Source organism: Protopterus annectens, chromosome 3.part0 (assembly GCF_019279795.1).
Source record: "Protopterus annectens isolate FY-2018-M chromosome 3.part0, PAN1.0, whole genome shotgun sequence".
Taxonomy (NCBI): domain Eukaryota; kingdom Metazoa; phylum Chordata; order Ceratodontiformes; family Protopteridae; genus Protopterus; species Protopterus annectens.
In genome coordinates, this window is record NC_056731.1 from 357,506,072 (window position 1) to 357,519,560 (window position 13,489).

Consider the following 13,489-nt stretch of genomic DNA (forward strand, 5'->3'; position numbering starts at 1 on the left):
TTCAAATTTTTCCTTTAAAAATTAAAAAAATTTTTAAAATTTTTACAAAATTTAAGGAAGGGGGTTTTTTATTTTATTTTTTAAACTTTAAAAGGGGTTTTTAAAAAAAAAAGGGGGGCATTCTTTAATAATTAATAAAAATTTTTTATTTACTGTAATAAAATTTGGGGACAAATATTTATTAATAATTTAAAAAAGGTATTTTTCACTTAAACTTAAAAAAAAGGGTTTACTTAATTTCATGTAATAAATTTAAGTAATACTATTGTTTCACTGTTAATACACGGTTAAAGGCACCCAACAAAAGGTCAGTCTTTACACTTAAATTACTACATTGATAACTAAATCTTTAATGGAAGTGGGGTTACTTATTATTGTTTCACTGTTAATACACGGTTAAAGGCACCCAACAAAAGGTCAGTCATTACACTTAAATTACTACATTGATAACTAAATATTTAATGGAAGTGGGGTTACTTATTATTGTTTCACTGTTAATACACGGTTAAAGGCATCCAACAAAAAGGTCAGTCTTTACACTTAAATTACTACATTGATAACTAAATATTTAATGGAAGTGGGGTTTACTTATTATTGTTTCACTGTTAATACCCGGTTAAAGACACCCAACAAAAAGGTCAGTCTTTACACTTAAATTACTACATTGATAACTAAATATTTAATGGAAGTGGGGGTTACTTATTATTGTTTCACTGTTAATACACGGTTAAAGGCACCCAACAAAAAGGTCAGTCTTTACACTTAAATTACTACATTGATAACTAAATATTTAATGGAAGTGGGGGTTACTTATTATTGTTTCACTGTTAATACATAGTTAAAGGCACCCAACAAAAAGATCAGTCATTACACTTAAATTACTACATTGATAACTAAATATTTAATGGAAGTGGAGGTTACTTATTATTGTTTCACTGTTAATACACGGTTAAAGGCACCCAACAAAAAGGTCAGTCTTTACACTTAAATTACTGGATTGATATCTACATATTTAATGGAAGTGGGGATACTTATTATTGTTTCACTGTTAATACACGGTTAAAGGCACCCAACAAACAGGTCAGTCTTTACACTTAAATTACTACATTGATATCTAAATATTTAATGGAAGTGGGGATACTTATTATTGTTTCACTGTTAATACACGGTTAAAGGCACCCAACAAAAAGGTCAGTCTTTACACTTAAATTACTACATTGATAACTAAATATTTAATGGAAGTGGGGAATACTTATTATTGTTTCACTGTTAATACACGGTTAAAGGCACCCAACAAAAGGTCAGTCTTTACACTTAAATTACTACATTGATATCTAAATATTTAATGGAAGTGGGGTTACTTATTATTGTTTCACTGTTAATACACGGTTAAAGGCACCCAACAAAAGGTCAGTCTTTACACTTAAATTACTACATTGATAACTAAATATTTAATGGAAGAGGGGTTACTTATTATTGTTTCACTGTTAATACACGGTTAAAGGCACCCAACAAAAAGGTCAGTCTTTACACTTAAATTACTACATTGATAACTAAATATTTAATGGAAGTGGGGGTTACTTATTATTGTTTCACTGTTAATACACGGTTAAAGGCACCCAACAAAAGGTCAGTCTTTACACTTAAATTACTACATTGATATCTAAATATTTAATGGAAGTGGGGATACTTATTATTGTTTCACTGTTAATACACGGTTAAAGGCACCCAATAAAAGGTCAGTCTTTACACTTAAATTACTGCATTGATAACTAAATATTTAATGGAAGTGGGGATTACTTATTATTGTTTCACTGTTAATACACGGTTAAAGGCACCCAACAAAAAGGTCAGTCTTTACACTTAAATTACTACATTGATAACTAAATATTTAATGGAAGTGGGGATTACTTATTATTGTTTCACTGTTAATACACGGTTAAAGGCACCCAACAAAAAGGTCAGTCTTTACACTTAAATTACTACATTGATAACTAAATATTTAATGGAAGTGGGGGTTACTTATTATTGTTTCACTGTTAATACACGGTTAAAGGCACCCAACAAAAGGTCAGTCTTTACACTTAAATTACTACATTGATAACTAAATATTTAATGGAAGTGGGGGTTACTTATTATTGTTTCACTGTTAATACACGGTTAAAGGCACCCAACAAAAAGGTCAGTCTTTACACTTAAATTACTACATTGATAACTAAATATTTAATGGAAGTGGGGGTTACTTATTATTGTTTCACTGTTAATACACGGTTAAAGGCACCCAACAAAAAGGTCAGTCTTTACACTTAAATTACTACATTGATAACTAAATATTTAATGGAAGTGGGGATACTTATTATTGTTTCACTGTTAATACACGGTTAAAGGCACCCAACAAAAAGGTCAGTCTTTACACTTAAATTACTACATTGATAACTAAATATTTAATGGAATTGGGGGTTACTTATTATTGTTTCACTGTTAATACACGGTTAAATGCACCCCACAAAAGGTCAGTCTTTACACTTAAATTACTACATTGATAACTAAATATTTAATGGAAGTGGGGTTACTTATTATTGTTTCACTGTTAATACACGGTTAAAGGCACCCAACAAAAAGGTCAGTCTTTACACTTAAATTACTGGATTGATAACTAAATATTTAATGGAAGTTGGGTTACTTATTATTGTTTCACTGTTAATACACGGTTAAAGGCACCCAACAAAAGGTCAGTCTTTACACTTAAATTACTACATTGATAACTAAATATTTAATGGAAGTGGGGTTACTTATTATTGTTTCACTGTTAATACACGGTTAAAGGCACCCAACAAAAGGTCTGTGTTAACACTTAAATTACTACATTGATAACTAAATATTTAATGGAAGTGGGGATTACTTATTATTGTTTCACTGTTAATACACGGTTAAAGGCACCCAACAAAAGGTCAGTCTTTACACTTAAATTACTACATTGATAACTAAATATTTAATGGAAGTGGGGTTACTTATTATTGTTTCACTGTTAATACACGGTTAAAGGCACCCAACAAAAGGTCAGTCTTTACACTTAAATTACTACATTGATAACTAAATATTTAATGGAAGTGGGGTTACTTATTATTGTTTCAGTGTTAATACACGGTTAAAGGCACCCAACAAAAGGTCAGTCTTTACACTTAAATTACTACATTGATAACTAAATATTTAATGGAAGTGGGGGTTACTTATTATTGTTTCACTGTTAATACACGGTTAAAGGCACCCAACAAAAGGTCAGTCTTTACACCTAAATTACTACATTGATAACTAAATATTTAAAGGAAGTGGGGGTTACTTATTATTGTTTCAGTGTTAATACACGGTTAAAGGCACCCAACAAAAAGGTCGGTCTTTACACTTAAATTACTACATTGATAACTAAATATTTAATGGAAGTGGGGTTACTTATTATTGTTTCACTGTTAATACAGGGTTAAAGGCACCGAAGAAAATGGTCAGTCTTTACACTTAAATTACTACATTGATAACTAAATATTTAATGGAAGAGGGGTTACTTATTATTGTTTCACTGTTAATACACGGTTAAAGGCACCCAACAAAAAGGTCAGTCTTTACACTTAAATTACTACATTGATAACTAAATATTTAATGGAAGTGGGGGTTACTTATTATTGTTTCACTGTTAATACACGGTTAAAGGCACCCAACAAAAGGTCAGTCTTTACACTTAAATTACTACATTGATAACTAAATATTTAATGGAAGTGGGGGTTACTTATTATTGTTTCACTGTTAATACACGGTTAAAGGCACCCAACAAAAAGGTCAGTCTTTACACTTAAATTACTACATTGATAACTAAATATTTAATGGAAGTGGAGGTTACTTATTATTGTTTCACTGTTAATACACGGTTAAAGGCACCCAACAAAAAGGTCAGTCTTTACACTTAAATTACTGGATTGATAACTAAATATTTAATGGAAGTGGGGATTACATATTATTGTTTCACTGTTAATACACGGTTAAAGGCATCCAACAAAAAGGTCAGTCTTTACACTTAAATTACTGCATTGATAACTAAATATTTAATGGAAGTGGGGATTACTTATTATTGTTTCACTGTTAATACACGGTTAAAGGCACCCAACAAAAAGGTCAGTCTTTACACTTAAATTACTACATTGATAACTAAATATTTAATGGAAGTGGGGGTTACTTATTATTGTTTCACTGTTAATACACGGTTAAAGGCACCCAACAAAAGGTCAGTCTTTACACTTAAATTACTACATTGATAACTAAATATTTAATGGAAGTGGGGGTTACTTATTATTGTTTCACTGTTAATACACGGTTAAAGGCACCCAACAAAAAGGTCAGTCTTTACACTTAAATTACTACATTGATAACTAAATATTTAATGGAAGTGGGGGTTACTTATTATTGTTTCACTGTTAATACACGGTTAAAGGCACCCAACAAAAGGTTAGTCTTTACACTTAAATTACTACATTGATATCTAAATATTTAATGGAAGTGGGGATACTTATTATTGTTTCACTGTTAATACACGGTTAAAGGCACCCAACAAAAAGGTCAGTCTTTACACTTAAATTACTGCATTGATAACTAAATATTTAATGGAAGTGGGGATTACTTATTATTGTTTCACTGTTAATACACGGTTAAAGGCATCCAACAAGGAGGTCAGTCTTTACACTTAAATTACTACATTGATAACTAAATATTTAATGGAAGTGGGGTTACTTATTATTACTTTCACGATTAATACACGTTAAAGGCACCCAACAAAAGGTCAGTCTTTACACTTAAATTACTACATTGATAACTAAATATTTAATGGAAGTGGGGGTTACTTATTATTGTTTCACTGTTAATACACGGTTAAAGGCACCCAACAAAAGGTCAGTCTTTACACTTAAATTACTACATTGATAACTAAATATTTAATGGAAGTGGGGGTTACTTATTATTGTTTCACTGTTAATACACGGTTAAAGGCACCCAACAAAAAGGTCAGTCTTTACACTTAAATTACTACATTGATAACTAAATATTTAATGGAAGTGGGGATACTTATACTTGTTTCACTGTTAACACACGGTTAAAGGCACCCAACAAAAAGGTCAGTCATTACGCCCACATTACTACATTGATATCTAAATATTTAATGGAAGTGGGGATACTTATTATTGTTTCACTGTTAATACACGGTTAAAGGCACCCAACAAAAAGGTCAGTCTTTACACTTAAATTACTACATTGATAACTAAATATTTAATGGAAGTGGGGAATACTTATTATTGTTTCACTGTTAATACACGGTTAAAGGCACCCAAAAAAAGGTCAGTCTTTACACTTAAATTACTACATTGATATCTAAATATTTAATGGAAGTGGGGATACTTATTATTGTTTCACTGTTAATACACGGTTAAAGGCACCCAACAAAAGGTCAGTCTTTACACCTAAATTACTACATTGATAACTAAATATTTAATGGAAGTGGGGATTACTTATTATTGTTTCACTTATAATACACGTATAAAGGCACCAAAAAAAAGGTCAGTCTTTACACTTAAATTACTACATTGATATCTACATATTTAATGGAAGTGGGGATACTTATTATTGTTTCACTGTTAATACACGGTTAAAGGCACCCAACAAAAAGATCAGTCATTACACTTAAATTACTACATTGATAACTAAATATTTAATGGAAGTGGAGGTTACTTATTATTGTTTCACTGTTAATACACGGTTAAAGGCACCCAACAAAAAGGTCAGTCTTTACACTTAAATTACTACATTGATAACTAAATATTTAATGGAAGTGGGGGTTACTTATTATTGTTTCACTGTTAATACACGGTTAAAGGCACCCAACAAAAGGTCAGTCTTTACACTTAAATTACTACATTGATATCTAAATATTTAATGGAAGTGGGGATACTTATTATTGTTTCACTGTTAATACACGGTTAAAGGCACCCAACAAAAGGTCAGTCTTTGCACTTAAATTACTACATTGATATCTAAATATTTAATGGAAGTGGGGATACTTATTATTGTTTCACTGTTAATACACGGTTAAAGGCACCCAACAAAAAGGTCAGTCTTTACACTTAAATTACTACATTGATATCTAAATATTTAATGGAAGTGGGGATACTTATTATTGTTTCACTGTTAATACACTGTTAAAGGCACCCAACAAAAGGTCAGTCTTTACACTTAAATTACTACATTGATAACTAAATATTTAATGGAAGTGGGGTTACTTATTATTGTTTCACTGTTAATACACGGTTAAAGGCACCCAACAAAAGGTCAGTCTTTACACTTAAATTACTACATTGATAACTAAATATTTAATGGAAGTGGGGTTACTTATTATTGTTTCACTGTTAATACACGGTTAAAGGCACCCAACAAAAGGTCAGTCTTTACACTTAAATAACTACATTGATAACTAAATATTTAATGGAAGTGGGGTTACTTATTATTGTTTCACTGTTAATACACGGTTAAAGGCACCCAACAAAAGGTCAGTCTTTACACTTAAATTACTACATTGATAACTAAATATTTAATGGAAGTGGGGTTACTTATTATTGTTTCACTGTTAATACACGGTTAAAGGCACCCAACAAAAGGACAGTCTTTACACTTAAATTACTACATTGATAACTAAATATTTAATGGAAGTGGGGTTACTTATTATTGTTTCACTGTTAATACACGGTTAAAGGCACCCAACAAAAGGTCAGTCTTTACACTTAAATTACTACATTGATAACTAAATATTTAATGGAAGTGGGGTTACTTATTATTGTTTCACTGTTAATACATGGTTAAAGGCACCCAACAAAAAGGTCAGTCTTTACACTTAAATTACTACATTGATAACTAAATATTTAATGGAAGTGGGGGTTACTTATTATTGTTTCACTGTTAATACACGGTTAAAGGCACCCAACAAAAAGATCAGGCTTTACACTTAAATTACTGCATTGATAACTAAATATTTAATGGAAGTGGGGATTACTTATTATTGTTTCACTGTTAATACGCGGTTAAAGGCACCCAACAAAAAGGTCAGTCTTTACACTAAAATTACTGCATTGATAACTAAATATTTAATGGAAGTGGGGATACTTATTATTGTTTCACTGTTAATACACGGTTAAATGCACCCAACAAAAAGGTCAGTCTTTACACTTAAATTACTACATTGATAACTAAATATTTAATGGAAGTGGGGGTTACTTATTATTGTTTCACTGTTAATACACGGTTAAATGCACCCAACAAAAAGGTCAGTCTTTACACTTAAATTACTACATTGATAACTAAATATTTAATGGAAGTGGGGTTACTTATTATTACTTTCACTGTTAATACACGTTAAAGGCACCCAACAAAAAGGTCAGTCTTTACACTTAAATTACTACATTGATAACTAAATATTTAATGGAAGTGGGGAATACTTATTATTGTTTCACTGTTAATACACGGATAAAGGTATCCAACAAAAAGGTCAGTCTTTACACTTAAATTACTACATTGTTAGCTAGATATTTAATGGTAGAGGTGTTACTTATTATTGTTTCACTGTTAATACACGGTTAAAGGCACCAAAAAAAAGGTCAGTCTTTACACTTAAATTACTACATTGATAACTAAATATTTAATGGAAGTGGGGGTTACTTATTATTGTTTCACTGTTAATACACGGTTAAAGGCACCCAACAAAAAGGTCAGTCTTTACACTTAAATTACTACATTGATATCTAAATATTTAATGGAAGTGGGGATACTTATTATTGTTTCACTGTTAATACACGGTTAAAGGCACCCAACAAAAAGGTCAGTCTTTACACTTAAATTACTACATTGATAACTAAATATTTAATGGAAGTGGGGGTTACTTATTATTGTTTCACTGTTAATACACGGTTAAAGGCACCCAACAAAAAGGTCAGTCTTTACACTTAAATTACTACATTGATATCTAAATATTTAATGGAAGTGGGGATACTTATTATTGTTTCACTGTTAATACACGGTTAAAGGCACCCAATAAAAAGGTCAGTCTTTACACTTAAATTACTACATTGATAGCTAAATATTTAATGGAAGAGGGGTTACTTATTATTGTTTCACTGTTAATACACGGTTAAAGGCACCCAACAAAAAGGTCAATCTTTACACTTAAATTACTACATTGATATCTAAATATTTAATGGAAGTGGGGATACTTATAATTGTTTCACTGTTAATACACGGTTAAAGGCACCCAACAAAAAGGTCAGTCTTTACACTTAAATTACTACATTGATAACTAAATATTTAATGGAAGTGGGGGTTACTTATTATTGTTTCACTGTTAATACACGGTTAAAGGCACCCAACAAAAAGGTCAGTCTTTACACTTAAATTACTGCATTGATAACTAAATATTTAATGGAAGTGGGGATTACTTATTATTGTTTCACTGTTAATACACGGTTAAAGGCATCCAACAAAAAGGTCAGTCTTTACACTTAAATTACTACATTGATAACTAAATATTTAATGGAAGTGGGGGTTACTTATTATTACTTTCACTGTTAATACACGTTAAAGGCACCCAACAAAAAGGTCAGTCTTTACACTTAAATTACTACATTGATAACTAAATATTTAATGGAAGTGGGGGTTACTTATTATTGTTTCACTGTTAATACACGGTTAAAGGCACCCAACAAAAAGGTCAGTCTTTACACTTAAATTACTACATTGATAACTAAATATTTAATGGAAGTGGGGATACTTATTATTGTTTCACTGTTAATACACGGTTAAAGGCACCCAACAAAAAGGTCAGTCTTTACACTTAAATTACTACATTGATAACTAAATATTTAATGGAAGTGGGGGTTACTTATTATTGTTTCACTGTTAATACACGGTTAAAGGCACCCAACAAAAAGGTCAGTCTTTACACTTAAATTACTACATTGATATCTAAATATTTAATGGAAGTGGGGATACTTATTATTGTTTCACTGTTAATACACGGTTAAAGGCACCCAAAAAAAGGTCAGTCTTTACACTTAAATTACTACATTGATAACTAAATATTTAATGGAAGTGGGGGTTACTTATTATTGTTTCACTGTTAATACACGGTTAAAGGCACCCAACAAAAAGGTCAGTGTTTACACTTAAATTACTACATTGATAACTAAATATTTAATGGAAGTGGCGTTTACTTATTATTGTTTCACTGTTAATACACGGTTAAAGGCACCCAACAAAAAGGTCAGTCTTTACACTTAAATTACTACATTGATAACTAAATATTTAATGGAAGTGGGGGTTACTTATTATTGTTTCACTGTTAATACACGGTTAAAGGCACCCAACAAAAAGGTCAGTCTTTACACTTAAATTACTGCATTGATAACTAAATATTTAATGGAAGTGGGGATTACTTATTATTGTTTCACTGTTAATACACGGTTAAAGGCACCCAACAAACAGGTCAGTCTTTACACTTAAATTACTACATTGATAACTAAATATTTAATGGAAGTGGGGTTACTTATTATTGTTTCACTGTTAATACACGGTTAAAGGCACCCAACAAAAAGGTCAGTCTTTACACTTAAATTACTACATTGATAACTAAATATTTAATGGAAGTGGGGATACTTATTATTGTTTCACTGTTAATACACGGTTAAAGGCACCCAACAAAAGGTCAGTCTTTACACTTAAATTACTACATTGATAACTAAATATTTAATGGAAGTGGGGGTTACTTATTATTGTTTCACTGTTAATACATGGTTAAAGGCACCCAACAAAAAGGTCAGTCTTTACACTTAAATTACTACATTGATAACTAAATATTTAATGGAAGTGGGGATACTTATTATTGTTTCACTGTTAATACACGGTTAAAGGCACCCAACAAAAAGGTCAGTCTTTACACTTAAATTACTACATTGATAACTAAATATTTAATGGAAGTGGGGGTTACTTATTATTGTTTCACTGTTAATACATGGTTAAAGGCACCCAACAAAAAGGTCAGTCTTTACACTTAAATTACTACATTGATAACTAAATATTTAATGGAAGTGGGGGTTACTTATTATTGTTTCACTGTTAATACACGGTTAAAGGCACCCAACAAAAGGTCAGTCTTTACACTTAAATTACTACATTGATATCTAAATATTTAATGGAAGTGGGGATACTTATTATTGTTTCACTGTTAATACACGGTTAAAGGCACCCAATAAAAGGTCAGTCTTTACACTTAAATTACTACATTGATAACTAAATATTTAATGGAAGTGGGGGTTACTTATTATTGTTTCACTGTTAATACACGGTTAAAGGCACCCAACAAAAAGGTCAGTCTTTACACTTAAATTACTACATTGATAACTAAATATTTAATGGAAGTGGGGATACTTATTATTGTTTCACTGTTAATACACGGTTAAAGACACCCAACAAAAAGGTCAGTCTTTACACTTAAATTACTACATTGATATCTACATATTTAATGGAAGTGGGGATACTTATTATTGTTTCACTGTTAATACACGGTTAAAGGCACCCAACAAACAGGTCAGTCTTTACACTTAAATTACTACATTGATAACTAAATATTTAATGGAAGTGGAGGTTACTTATTATTGTTTCACTGTTAATACACGGTTAAAGGCACCCAACAAAAAGGTCAGTCTTTACACTTAAATTACTGGATTGATAACTAAATATTTAATGGAAGTGGGGGTTACTTATTATTACTTTCACTGTTAATACACGTTAAAGGCACCCAACAAAAGGTCAGTCTTTACACTTAAATTACTACATTGATAACTAAATATTTAATGGAAGTGGGGGTTACTTATTATTGTTTCACTGTTAATACACGGTTAAAGGCACCCAACAAAAGGTCAGTCTTTACACTTAAATTACTACATTGATAACTAAATATTTAATGGAAGTGGGGGTTACTTATTATTGTTTCACTGTTAATACGCGGTTAAAGTCACCCAACAAAAAGGTCAGTCTTTACACTTAAATTACTACATTGATAACTAAATATTTAATGGAAGTGGGGGTTACTTATTATTGTTTCACTGTTAATACCCGGTTAAAGGCACCCAACAAAAAGGTCAGTCTTTACACTTAAATTACTACATTGATAACTAAATATTGATGAACACTGTATTTTGTACATTTATGCAATAAGAAGGAATTAAAAAAAACTAACACTTAATTCAAGCACACTCAGTTCCTTGTTCTACCTCCTTTCATTCCTGTCTACACCACACATTTATGTGTGCATAGTAGGCTCTTTGTTACACACTGATGCAGCACACGTACCTGTTACCTGATCCCCCTACATTTTATTTGGTGTATATACTTGGAAGTTTCAACCAGGCAAAACAAGCAAGTTAAAGCTTCAGTTCAATGACTGTTAACAAGCAGTGATTTTTTCAAAACTGCACCCCTCTTACTTATACGCACTAACTCAACAGTCACAAAACCATGGCAAAAGCAGAAACTCGTACACAAAAAGAATGACTGCTAATACACACAGACAAAATGTGCCAACAGTGATTTCTTATGAACAATGACAAATGGTAAGTTCAACATTGGGGAAATTATTTCACAAGGCATCTATGCCTGTTTGCTATCCATGCTTTTATTAATTTTTAAACAGAAGGAAGAGTCTTGCGGCCTACTCTGTCTGCTACCTGCACTTGTGTGACTCAGTCACATGTGCAAATAATGAACCAAACTGGCACTTCTGGACATGTGCTGTATGGTAAAGCCTGATGCACAGCATAAGCATGTATTGTACCACAAGACCTGCACTGCCTCAAGCAAGTCAACTAGTTTTAGTACACCTCACTACCCTGCCACCTCTGTTAGTTCTTGTGATGTACATACACATCTGCATCACATGTTGCTTTTTATGTTGTGAAATGTATGAAACCCTTGTATCCACAGGTAGAGGTGTTTTCCATCTCTTTGTCCGATGTCTGTAGTCACTATTAATATGAAATGAAGGCTATTGTAGTACTGCTAGCCAGGTGTGACCACGTCTGTGCAAAGCTTGAGCAATACATCTGACAATTATTGCTGTGCACCACAGCACCCACAGCAACCTTCTTGTTCACACTGTCATGTGATTACAGCAGCACCCATCCTTAATGTCAATGGATTTCAAGAATATCTTGAGACCCAAATACATGTACAAAGACAGCACAGATGTAGCCAAGGATAACGTATGATGATTTTCACCTAGTGTATATAAATGCTGCACTGTTATCATCAGCCATGGATCAAAAGGTATTGTACATCACCTGTATTACATGAAATAGTTTTGGATGGGACTATTATGCATTATGCAAACCTAGTATGCCTTTTGCATTATTTTGCAGTGTACTTCATAAACTATCTAGATGCTCCTCAGGGAATGCACTCTACTAAAAGTGGTAGCAGAGATCACAAATCTGCTATATTCTGGCAATATGCACAATGCTGCTATAACAAACAAATAATTCTGTAACAACACTCATGGTCCAAAAAAATGGCAGGTAGTTCCAGTATTAAAATTCTTTATTCTGTCAGAAATGTATAAGTGCTTTCATAGATAACTTCTGTTTCTTCAGATACAAATGCAAACTGTCTACCATGTGTCTTTTATACTCTAAATTAATTAGATTATATCTTAAATTAACATTCCACATTAAACATGTACACTTCATTAAAAAGCATTAAAATAATTATGTTTAAAACAGTTAACTTCACAAATTTCTATAATGTGAAAGCATAATTCATAAAAATACAAGTATATAAAAAGTATTTGTATCAAAATGCATATGTGTGTATATATATATATATATATATATATATATATATATATATATATATATATATATAATACATATATACATTTATAAAAACTATTTGGGCACATAATTCAAAAAATACCTGCAACTAAACATTTCATTTGTTCAATGGTCTCCCTTTAAGCTTTGGTCTTATCTGTATCCTATCATTTAGCCCATGCCCAGAATCTGCTTTAAGTCTTATAATCCATTTTGCCTCAAGTTGTTCCATTCTATTTCTAATGTCTCCCATCCTAATATTTTCATATATTTTACCTACAACTAAGAATAAAAAATTATGTGTGTCATTATTAGCCTTAATGTGCTTAGATAGTGCACTAACATCACTTCTTTTTTGTATCTGGTACATGTGTTCTCTAATTCGATCTCTAAGGGCTCTATCCGTTTTCCATACATAAAAACAAGAACACACTGTACACTGAGCCAAATAAACAATGTGCTCTGAGGCACATGTAGCTAGGATATCATAAACATATTTTTACTTGTATAAGGATGTAAAAACTCTTCGTTCCTATTAATGTGTTTAC